Below are 11213 nucleotides of genomic sequence, written 5' to 3' on the forward strand. Positions count from 1 at the left end.
ACTCAGGAAATCTTCTAGATCCTTATCTAAATAGATGACCACAAGTCCAAGTCTGCTTCCTTCAGGGCCATTGTCAGCAACTTCACAGGGCCAGGTTCCTTGGAAGCATCATGAGCATGAATCTGAGCCCTTACCTGACCCACACATTAATAAGAGTTTCTCACATTTAAGGTGTCCTTTTCACCAACCCAAAATATTTGCAGCAACTTAAAAAAATATACTGCCATAATATTTTTCATATGTAAATACATATTTAAATACTTCTCATCCTTTAATTATACATATCGAAACTAAATTTCCATTTCAGACCCTCAGGCTTTTCAAACCAGCCTTGCTACTCTGTGTTGTCTCTTCCCAAGCCATGCATTTTGGTATCTGATCATCTTAAGGGTGGTCTTAGGTAAGCTGCTCACTTTTTGTACGAATTTGCTTCTGTATCTCTAAGTGAGACTAATAACACCAGATTCACTGGGCTTATTTTTCTCAAAGCATGGAAAAGATACAAAGGGCTATGTAAAAATATAAAGCTATGTAAAAATAAAAAATAAAAAAAATACTGCCTTTACACAAGCAATGTTGTTCAAATTCTGTCATCAGAGCTGATTTTTGAGTGACTATCAGAACAGAAACTAAACCTTTTCAAATACATTCAGATTATTTCTATTTTTGTGCAAAACACCTTTTTTCCCATTAGCAGCAAGTTCTAAAACAGAGTTAGCTATCTACTTGTTGGCGGTTGGCAGGAGCTCAGCATTCCAATGTAAGGTGATCTTTTCTTGTCTGCCAATAATGCAATATTAACAAACTTGTCTTGATATTTATCAGTTGTTATGTCTGTTGTTATACTGTGTGAAGAAAACAAAGCTTGGAACATTGCAGCAACCATTGTCTTAAGATATCTGATATGGCACTGAAGACTTTCCTTCAGGGATTACCAGTTTCATGGCAATGCAGAATTATATAATGTAAGAAGTTCTCTTGCATGTTTTCCGTCACTGGCCATTTCAAAATTCATCTTCTTTCACAGTCTCAAGAGCTCAAATTTCATTTCTGCTGATTGGAAACCCAGCTTTGCCATGTTATTTCTGGTAGGTATAACATGGAATGAAGGGCTAGCTGAACCATCTGGGTAGAAGTCCATATCATATCCAATGTTTAAATTTTCACAGGAAGAGTATTTGGGGGTTGTCTTATAGTAATCACACTATCAATTTTCCACATATCAGTGGTGGACAAAAAGCATGAAGAATGTCATGGTCTTTCAAACCACATGCTTACTGCTAAGAAAGATCCCAGAAGAGTTATGAATGGTCAGTTAGGTCTTAGGCTATGCTAAAAAGAAGCTGACTAAAATGAACTTTGAATTTTCACAGTCAAATGACATGCACTTCATCTGAGAAAACATCCTGCAATGCTTTTCTCAATTTTATGTTAGATAACAAACCACACTTTTTCTAAAAATGCAAACTAGCAATTATCAGCCAGATAATTGAGAGTCAGGATCTTATCCAAGATAACTTAAAACCAGGTTTAGTTGAAGGCAGTGCCTTTATAGAAAATTCTTGAATTAGGACTTCAGAATTCAGTGTTCTTCTAAAGTATCCAATTTCTCTCCTCAAGAGTAACTGCAGCTTTCTTTATTGCCTTCTTATTTTACTGCCAAGGACTTGTTTGTGGCAGGATCCTGCATGGTTTGCAAAAACAATAATAGTGAGAAGAAAAGCACGTGAAAGGAAGGGGTGACAGAGCATCAATTTATTAGCTACAATTGGACCAGATCAGCAGTCTGGAACTGAAAAGAAATGGTGATTTTTATCCAGATTGATGACTATTTTGATTGTAATATTGATGATCGGCAGAGACTTAGTAATCGCTGTAACAGATGTGGCCTCCCCAATGCTGCACAAAGGAGATCTCTTGCCTAAGTGGGAATAGTAATTATTGCCTGTTTTTCAAAACCTCCAGCCTGCAATTGAGTTGTCACAGTCTCCCAGACACTGCTCCAGGCACTGCAGATGGTACCAGCTGACACACTTTGGGCACATCATTACAAGCATGAGTAAACCACATGATTTTAGCTACTTTCCTGATACCTAATGCATGACAGGGAGTCAAAGAGAGATAGATGCCTTTCAGGAGGAAATATGGGCTCCATGGAGCTGCAATGTGATTGAGGAGAATGTTCAAATGAGAACACATCTGAAAGAAATTGCTAGCATGCAGTACAGCAGGGAACAATAAGCTTCCGTAACAAAACACTTGTTTCCACACTGAAGTACCCAAATTGTTTTTATATGAGACTCAAGTCAATACTATTGAAGACCTTTTCTGTTTATTTTCAGTCTTTCATCTATTGGATTTGCCAAAGAACATTTCTTAAATTGAGAGTGAATGCATTAACAAATACATCTAGCAGCCCATTACAAATTATCTGTGCACCATGGGAATAATAGGTTTGTGCAGCTGAGAAAAAGAAAACAATTGGGAGCATTCACTTGGAATTTACAACACTTCGGGTTTAGATAATTCACTTTGAGACAATTGATTTCCTAGGTCTGACGGCAACATAAATCACAACTTGAAGCTCGCTGCAAGTAAAATTTAGTCAGTTTACTGAGAAATAGCAAATACAATAAGTGTGATAGTGTAGGATCTTTGAAAACGACACCTTCAAAGTAATTTACAGTAATGTAAAATTAACACCTGGTGCTGAATTTCTGACAGCAGCCATGCAAGTCTACATGAAAAGAAGCTGAATGTAAAAAAGGACTCCATGAAAGTATACTTCACCTTACTTGCTGTCCACAAACTATTTGTAAATAGTATCAAATGGATACTATATCAAATGGAGTCATTTATTCAAAATTGTTTATACTACTTCTGGGAAATTGTTCTCCTTTTATACAAACTGTGTATGTAAGAACAGTTCACTGCAAAAGAAATAAAAGACATCAAAATATGAAAAATGCACTGTGCTACTTATTTATACTTACACTATTTGGATAAATGATTGTTTGACAAAAGCATATGACAGCTTCTGTTAACACTGAGTCCAGATCCTTACATCCTTACATCTCTGTGATATAAATAATACGCAAATAAACCAGGTACATGCATTTTGTAGTTTCTCTGAACTGAAGTACTCAAATGGAAGCAACAAACAAAGCTCTTACACCTCTACATAATTTTAATCGATATTCAATGTCTTGCAAGCTTTTCCATGTACAAAAATAGAAGTAATGCCTATGACTGATGAGTTTTCAGATGTTAAAAATAAAAGGAAAGGGAACGTGGAAAGGTGAAGACCTTGACCAGGTTAGCCATCACTTCTGTGTGCCACTTCCTGCTTTTCTGGTTTTATCCAGTGTTTTCAGTCCTCTGTGGGTCAGTCAGTGTGACTAGTAGACTCCCTCAATACCTCCATGCTATCTACATATCAAATACATGGCCTACTAGAATTTCATTAAAATCAAGAGAACTTGTAAGAAGTACTATAAAAAATATTGTGTCATGCTTTATATTGTCTTGCATTCTTACTAATCTAGTGTAAATTAAAAGAATTTCCTATATATAAAATCTGTGTTGAATTAGTTTATCAAACAAGTTGGTTAGAAAATGGATGGAAGTAGAAAATCAGTATATTAACATACACATGAATTAGTCACTGTTTTCTGAGAAAACCCTAAGACAGATAAAGCTTCTCTATGATTAAATTTGACCCCTTTTTTCACACTTCAAGCTTCAGATTCTGCTCTCCATCTGGACTGTAAGAGATCTCTGAGTGAAAGAATCTGCTCAGGACCAGTGTCCAAGTCTCCTGTCAGTCAGGAGTCCATGCCTTGGGCCACCAGGGACCTCACCTTCTCTGTTGCAATAGTTCTGCTCTGCATAAAGATCTACTTTGCCACTTATAAATAGGTTGAGGGCCCTAACTGCTGCCTTACTGATAGTGGGAGCTTCTTTCAGAGCAGACATTTAAAGAACAGTTCAACAAAATGGCTTTTCTATTCTCACCATATTCTCATGAATTTTACTTCAATGTGTAACATATAGCACAATTTAGGTTGAATCTAATTAAATCTTGGTATGTATCATCAGACTTCCTGACTTCCTGACTTTTACATTAAATATCACAGATTAGATAAATTAACTTTACATTCTGGATATATAGATCAACCTAATGCCACACTCTTGGTGTTACTGCTGTCTTCAGTTCCAAAACTTATAGTTTAAGTAATTCAATCCTATAAGACAAGATTTTACTCTGTAAAGACTTGGAAAGGGTAGTGTCCTTGACATGAAATGCTTTATGTGAAAAAAAGGCCTCCTGGCCTTAAAAAAAAAACCAGCAACTTTGACCTTCGAAAATATGAATTTCTACATCATCAACAAAGATTCTTAGTTCCACATTATTTCACAGTTTTAATGTTACATTCTCTTAAATTCAGAAAAAGATGCTGATCATAGTAACATAAATACTTGATGGTTAGCTTCAGATTTATGATTATTTTGAATTTTGAATTATTTATGCATGGCAAATTGTTCTCCATTTCTTCAGGTACAAGATATCCCTCAAAGATGTTGGTTACAGTTTGCTTTGAAATAGACTGCTGTCAACAGCACATGTCCTTGTCATGAAGGGCATGGGCATCTAGAGACGTCTATGGAAATATTGCAGCTTTTGGGTTTGACCAAGGAGACTATGATCCCTGGCTTTTTTAGATTCATAAGAGAACCAGCCATCTCAGTTCCTATTCAGTATTTCAATGTTTCAGATTTTCTGTTTGAGTTCAAACAATTAAATGTAATGTGTGACCATTTCACAGTAGTGTTCTTTCAATGAGGCCAGAAAGTTGAGATGAAGTTCAGATAAAAGTTTTTCACTTTTTACTCATTATTTCAAAATGAGACTGAAATTTCCTGAAGAGATGAAACAGATATTTGAAAATTTTACCACTTCTTTTTCATTGTTTTATGTGTTGACACTTGCTGGTCATAACCAGTAGTTGTGGTATGAAATGAGCTATATTGTGGGAGGCAGCCCAGGGGAAGACCCAACAGGGCTGCCCTGGGATACTGCAATAGTGTAATTGCCTTAGGGTTCCCACCTTTCCTCATGTCTATCATTGGTTGTATCCTCCCCTGTTGATGTCCATCACCCTGTTGTACCATCCCCAGTTCTAGAAAATTCCCCATTCTATGTGTTGTTATTGGTTCTCTGGCTGAAGCCACAGCTCTCTCTCTCTCCCACTGGTTTTCCCCCGATCACCCCATCTTATCCTATTGGTCCTTTGTACCCTGATCCCACCTTTCCTCCCTCAGTCATAATTCCGACCCCTCCTCTGGGGCGGCGCCCTCAGAGCCTGCTTCCTTCCAGAGTGGTTGTCTCCCTGCACCTGCCCTCCTACCCTCACCATCTGCCTTTCCTTCAATAAACCCTCCTGGATTACAGCAGCCTGAGCGTCCTCTCGTCTCTCCAGTGGAGCAATCTATATCTATCTGGGCACCTGTAGATTAGCCAGTTATGGGGCTACCCCGCTGGACCGGATCCCGGGGCGGCCTGACACTATATATTTTAAGGTTTATGGCACTGTTTCTGAATCTGAAGAAACATTTCCTGAATGCAGGTAACTTTTTCTTCCCTGTGTTGTAATCTGGTATGTGTTTAATCATATAATTTACAGGTTTACTGCGTCCAGAGACTTTGCTGCTCTTTAACATCTGCCATTTTTTCACTCAAACTTTGGTGATTTGGGTTAAAAAGAACCAAATTATTTCAAATTCCAAGATTATTAAGGTAATTCTTTTTTTTTTTTTTTCATAACTACCACATTGGTTTGGTACAATGTTACAAAGCTGAAAACTGGTGTCTGAGCCACTTTGACATTTTATTGACTGTCCATAATGAAATCCAGATTTTACAAAAAAAAACCAAACAAACAAACAAAAAAAAAACACAACAGCAACAACAACAACAAACCCACAACACAAAAATACCCACAAAGAAACAAAGAAAAACCAACCAACCAAAAAAAACCCATGAAAACAACTCACTAAAATCAGGTCTCTTCACCTCGTAGTGAGTTATACATAGATTATTTTTAAGTTTTCTTCAATCTTGTTGAATATGATATGTATTCATACTGATATGAAAGGAGGCTACCCAGGACTTCCACCTGCATTTGTAGTGGGAATTTTAGTTAGTCCAAAGTGAATTGCTCAGGTTGATAGCAGGATTTTGTCTCAGTCAAGTCTGCATGTGATAGATCACAGTGAGACCCATAATGATCACACGTTCCTAAATCTCAGGTTCAGACTCCTGTAAAAAGTCAGTATCTTTCAAAATATGAAGAACAACAATGTTTCCTTACAGTTCATGTAGGAAAAATCTAGCACTTTAATCCATATATATGCCTTTTTTGAATCCTACCATCTATCCCTTTAAAATATGTTGCTTCTTGGCAAATATCCATGCCTGTATATCTGGATAATCCTATCTTTCCATAGGCTTAGAATATACTTTCCTGGACTACATACCTGTTCCTTCATACTCAGGTAAGACAATATGTTGAAATGCAGAGTGATAAGTAATGGTATGGTTTTGTATGAAATGTGAATTTTAAGTTCTGTATTTTATTCTGTTAAGCAGTCCTGACACAACAATACCACAGCAGGGGAAACGGGAACTGTGGTTTCCGTTTTCCAGCTTTTGTAGTAGCCATAAATCTCAGTGTGATACTGAAGTCACTTTACATTTCAGGTGGGAATTTAGTACTTTTTTTTTTAATACCCTTTTGTCCATATTCTACAACTTCAGGAGCTCTGTCACAGATACATTAATGTAGTTAGACGGTGCTGAAAGACTTTCCTGGAAGCAGTAGTTAAGCAAAAAGCTCTGTCCTCCTGCAATGGAAAACAGGGTGCAGTGCAGTCTTCATAGAGTTTTGGTGCAATAACAAGCTGGGGAGGTTGGATGTCCTGAGCCAGAGGCTCAGCTCCTCAGAGGTCTTCTCATGAAGAGGTAGGACTAAACCAGACAGATTCACAGACTTGGAAGAGTTGAAAATGAGCCTGACATCTTCACCTGGCATAGAAAGCACTTTCCAGAAAGTTCATTTTTTCAGCAATGCAACATTGTAAAATGAGAATTGACTTTTGTTCAGAAGGAAAGGGAAACCTTTTCTAAACTGACAAGGAGTCAGTGTAGATACACTATCTATCTTGAGGTAGCTGGCTTACAAAGGGGTCAAGCCACAAGAAACTTAGACTTGAATTTGAGAAGTTTGATGCTTCAGATAGGTTTATGGACCAATGACAGTGTTTGAGTTCACAGCTACAGTGAGCAGTTCATACTTTGTACTCTCCAAAACTTCCAGATCCTGACTTCTTGGAAAAAAGAGTCTTTTCAATGGAACAGAGATCCTGTCACTCTCTGAAAAGCAGAGTGGGTGCATTTTGGAAAGTTCATAGTCATTTTCTTTGGGATTTCATGGTATTAATGTGCAGATAATTGTACAGTCCCGAGATGAGTTTTCAGGAGTGACTTGGGCAGGGCCCGAGATAAAGATCTCATGATTAGGCTGACAGTACTTGGAGGAACAGATTGTTTGCCAAGAACAATGTTTAATCTTTTAGCAAGATGCTTCTCTCTTTAATAATTGTTCTCTACTTAAAGAAAAAAATTGCTGTCTCATGACTGATGTTGTTTCTAGGACCCGCTTGGCTTTTATAGTGCACGTTGAGGAGGGAGACTAGTACATGACATATTTTTGGATCAGAGTTCCTCACTACCATTTTTTGGGTTTCACATCAGTCTATTTCAAGTCTTCTGTGTTGTTGAAATACGTTCATCTTGTGTCCCGTATTTGGTAGCATACTAAAAATACATCTCTGAGAGAAAACCAGATGGGAAAAAATTGAACAAAACCCATATCAGTGAAAGAACATGGGAACATACGGAAGCTGCACACTGTCTTGTGGTAGGAGCTTGTTCTCATGCTGCTTCCCTGCCAGCCAGCATCACTTAGCAGAAAGGTAAAGGATGAAGCCTGAGAGGTTCTCACCTTATTCTCTTTCACAGGCCATGGAAGCCCTTGACCTGTTGAGAAAGAATGCTTTTCTGTTCAAGAGACTATAGCTTCTGTCCTCCGGGGAAGCTGAAATAAATTTGTGGGAAATGGTCTCTGCCCTGTGGTGCCTAGTGGGACGCTATTTATGAAGTAGCTGCTTTAATGAGCACCCCTAGGAATTCACTGTTCTGTTGATAAACTGTTAATGGATTAGTCCGTTCAGAACAGCTTGAGAAGGCAGAGGATGCTGTGTACTGTAACTTTGCAGTATACAAGACAAGAATATCTAGAATATCAGCACACAGGATATGGCTTGTTTGTGGGTACATACATTTGAACAAGTTGTGGGGTAAAAAGAGACTGCGTCGTACCAATCCTCACTAACTGCCAGTGTTGGGGGGTTTACCCACAGAGAAAGACAAATAATTGAAGGTTGTATCTTGCGGTAGAAGAACCGCGTGCCTCCCTTGTGTATGAAGAATAAGAGCTAGTAACACAAGCAATTACAGATGGTCAGTAGATGTGTTGGAAGTGCACCTTCTAATTCACCCGGCAATGACTGCTTCATGTGCCTACACCTAGTGTTTTTACCAAATGCCCTTCAGCCTGCTTTAGCTCATCTGTTTCAATTTCTGCAAGTGTTAAATGCTGTTTCCCACATTGAAGGTTCAGCTGTAGAGTTTCACTGTTGTAGCCCTCAGTAGTGTCAGCATGGAGTCAGCTCCAGTGATGCCATTTTAAGACTCTGGTGGGAATGGCCTGTGAGCATATTTAGTAATTTCTAATTTTCTCACCTTTCTCTTCTTATAAAATACTTTCTTTATCTTGTTTACAACTTTCTCCTACTGTTTCCTTTCTTCTTTTCTTAAGGAAGAAAATGAACGTAAATGAAAAATAAGACAATGCACTTTATGTCCTGATGGAAAACCTTGGGGCAACCTTCTACTGAACTTACTCTTGCAAACTAAACAGAAGTATTTCTTGGCATACTGTCATGAGTGTTGAGACTATCATGCTATGACTATATAGAATATAACTGTTTAAATGGCATCCAAGATCCAGTTGCTGTTAGAAATATAACACCATAAATGATGTTAACATAACATCAGAACACAAACCCGTGTCTCTTTGATTAGTTTTCAGGCACTGCCACCTGAAATATGGACCATATCACATATCATCTATTTCCAAATCTAACTACCAGCTGTAGCTGAAAGTTTGCTTAGGTACCAAGCAATATTTTATCTTCTAGAAAGATTCAGTAAGTTAAAAGTAATGGAAGAGGGAAATAACAAGTGGTCTGCCCATTCCACCTGGATCCAATTGTTTCTAATCAATTGTTTTGGGTGGAAATTGCTGAGTTATGGGCATTTGTTATGAGATGACTAATGTCCTTTAGGTAGACTCAAGTTCTGACTCTGGGGACAGAGATCTGTTGAAATAAGATCTGACATTTTGCCCTAAAAGTGTAAAGGGGTTTTTGAAATTGCAAATGCGTTTATTTGAAATGTTCTCAGCTTCCTCAGAACAGATGGGTCTCACTAAGAACAGAGCCAAAGCAGGCTGCTGGTGTAACTCATCTTTTTTTAATAGAAATCCAGGTGACTTTTCATTTTCCCTTCACTCACCAAGTTTTCTGTTAGCCAGCATGGTTTCTGCAGTTGCTTGTTGTGGCTGAAGAAACTAGAGTGACTAGGTATAAGTGAATGAGCCTTACCCGTTTTCTAATTTACAGACACTATCCCTTTGAACACAAGAACTCCAGCAGGAGTCAAAGAGAAGCCCAAGAAATGCTTGCAGTGAAAGAGCTTTCATTGCTGAATTCATAATTTCCTGCTCAGTCTCAGTCCTTACCAGCTGTGATTTCAGGAGCCGGGAGAAGAATGTGACCCCAGGAGAACAGGAGGGTAAAGCTGCTGGCCATCCACTGCCTATTCCACTACAATCAGAGTAAAAGACAAGAGATTAAACAAACTGTGCTTCACTAAGTATGTAGCTCAAATAAAAACTCTACCCAGAACACTGAAAGCAACAGTATACAGTGTTCAGTGAAATTTAAAAGGACTTCTTGTACAGCTTGACTGTTTTTCTATTGTGTATCTCTTGAGCATAGAGAACAGGCTGGATACTGCATGCACACAATCCTACCTCTGTAAGGCTTCTACCTTCTGCTGCAAAAGGGAACATCACAGTAATATCCTTGTGTGTCTGGGTTTCAAATTTCAGACATAGTCACTTTCAAGAAAAAGATAAGATAAATTTATTTTTTAACTCCTGTCTCTCCCACTACCTACCCCTAAAAGAATTTGCTTGGAGCTTTGTGAAAATCATTATACATTAGTTCTAGTCATTCACTCCTAGAGGATAGAACACTTTATCATAGGCCAGACCCCCTTTTTTCTGGAGTTCATGCTCTGTCTGCCATAACTGCCAATGACTGGGTCTAAGTGCTGTGTATTGGCTGTTCACATAAGTCAGAGTATTCTCTTCCTGCCTTTTGAAGACTTTTTAAGCAGCCTAAACATTAGCCTTGTGACATCTGGGCTGTATGATATGTTATTTTAACAAATGTTTTTCAAGAGCTTTAAATTCCTTAGGGCTGTACATCCCATCTGTAGTCTCACATCTTTTTACAACCTGACCTCTGTTCACATTTCTGCCTGCTGGTTGCCACTCCCTGCAGCAGCTGGAAGTTACTGGCCACTCTTTTTGTGCCCATCCAACAAGCTGATACCATTAAACAAAACCTCAACATTTCAGCCCATGCAAGGTGGATTAGCACAAGCCTACAACTTGTGTCAAGTGCCATGCACATGGGTGTTACTGTGGGCAGAGCTGATCCTGCAGACTGACCAGCTGCTCTGAGAAGGGGAGCAGAAGAGGGGACCCAGGGTTCACTGTCCCTTGAGCACAGCCTCCTGCTCCTCCCACGCTCTCCAGGGAGGGGTGGCTGGCTCAGATTCTCTGTTCAAACACCTAGCATATGTGAGTTTGTGTAGGGGAGGGCTAAATAACAAACAAATCATGCCTTCTCCAGTTTCATTTTTACTAGTATCCTTTCACATGGAAACTAAAGAGGACTGCAGATTGTAGTCAAATAACAGCAAAGCCTACCCTTTTATGAGTGCCAATCCCCCCCTGTGC

The 11213-nt window shown here is 38.7% G+C and overlaps 1 long non-coding RNA gene across 1 annotated transcript; it reads left to right on the forward strand.

Annotated features, from left to right (window-relative positions):
- Positions 1-304: 304 nt before the first annotated feature.
- Positions 305-11001, forward strand: LOC137464855 (uncharacterized). The gene is made up of 3 exons (XR_010994451.1): positions 305-400; positions 6508-6555; positions 9939-11001. It is a non-coding gene; the product is annotated as an uncharacterized lncRNA (long non-coding RNA).
- The last annotated feature ends 212 nt before the right edge of the window (positions 11002-11213 follow it).

The sequence above is a fragment of the Anomalospiza imberbis genome, chromosome Z (genome assembly GCF_031753505.1).
Source record: "Anomalospiza imberbis isolate Cuckoo-Finch-1a 21T00152 chromosome Z, ASM3175350v1, whole genome shotgun sequence".
NCBI classification, from domain to species: domain Eukaryota; kingdom Metazoa; phylum Chordata; class Aves; order Passeriformes; family Viduidae; genus Anomalospiza; species Anomalospiza imberbis.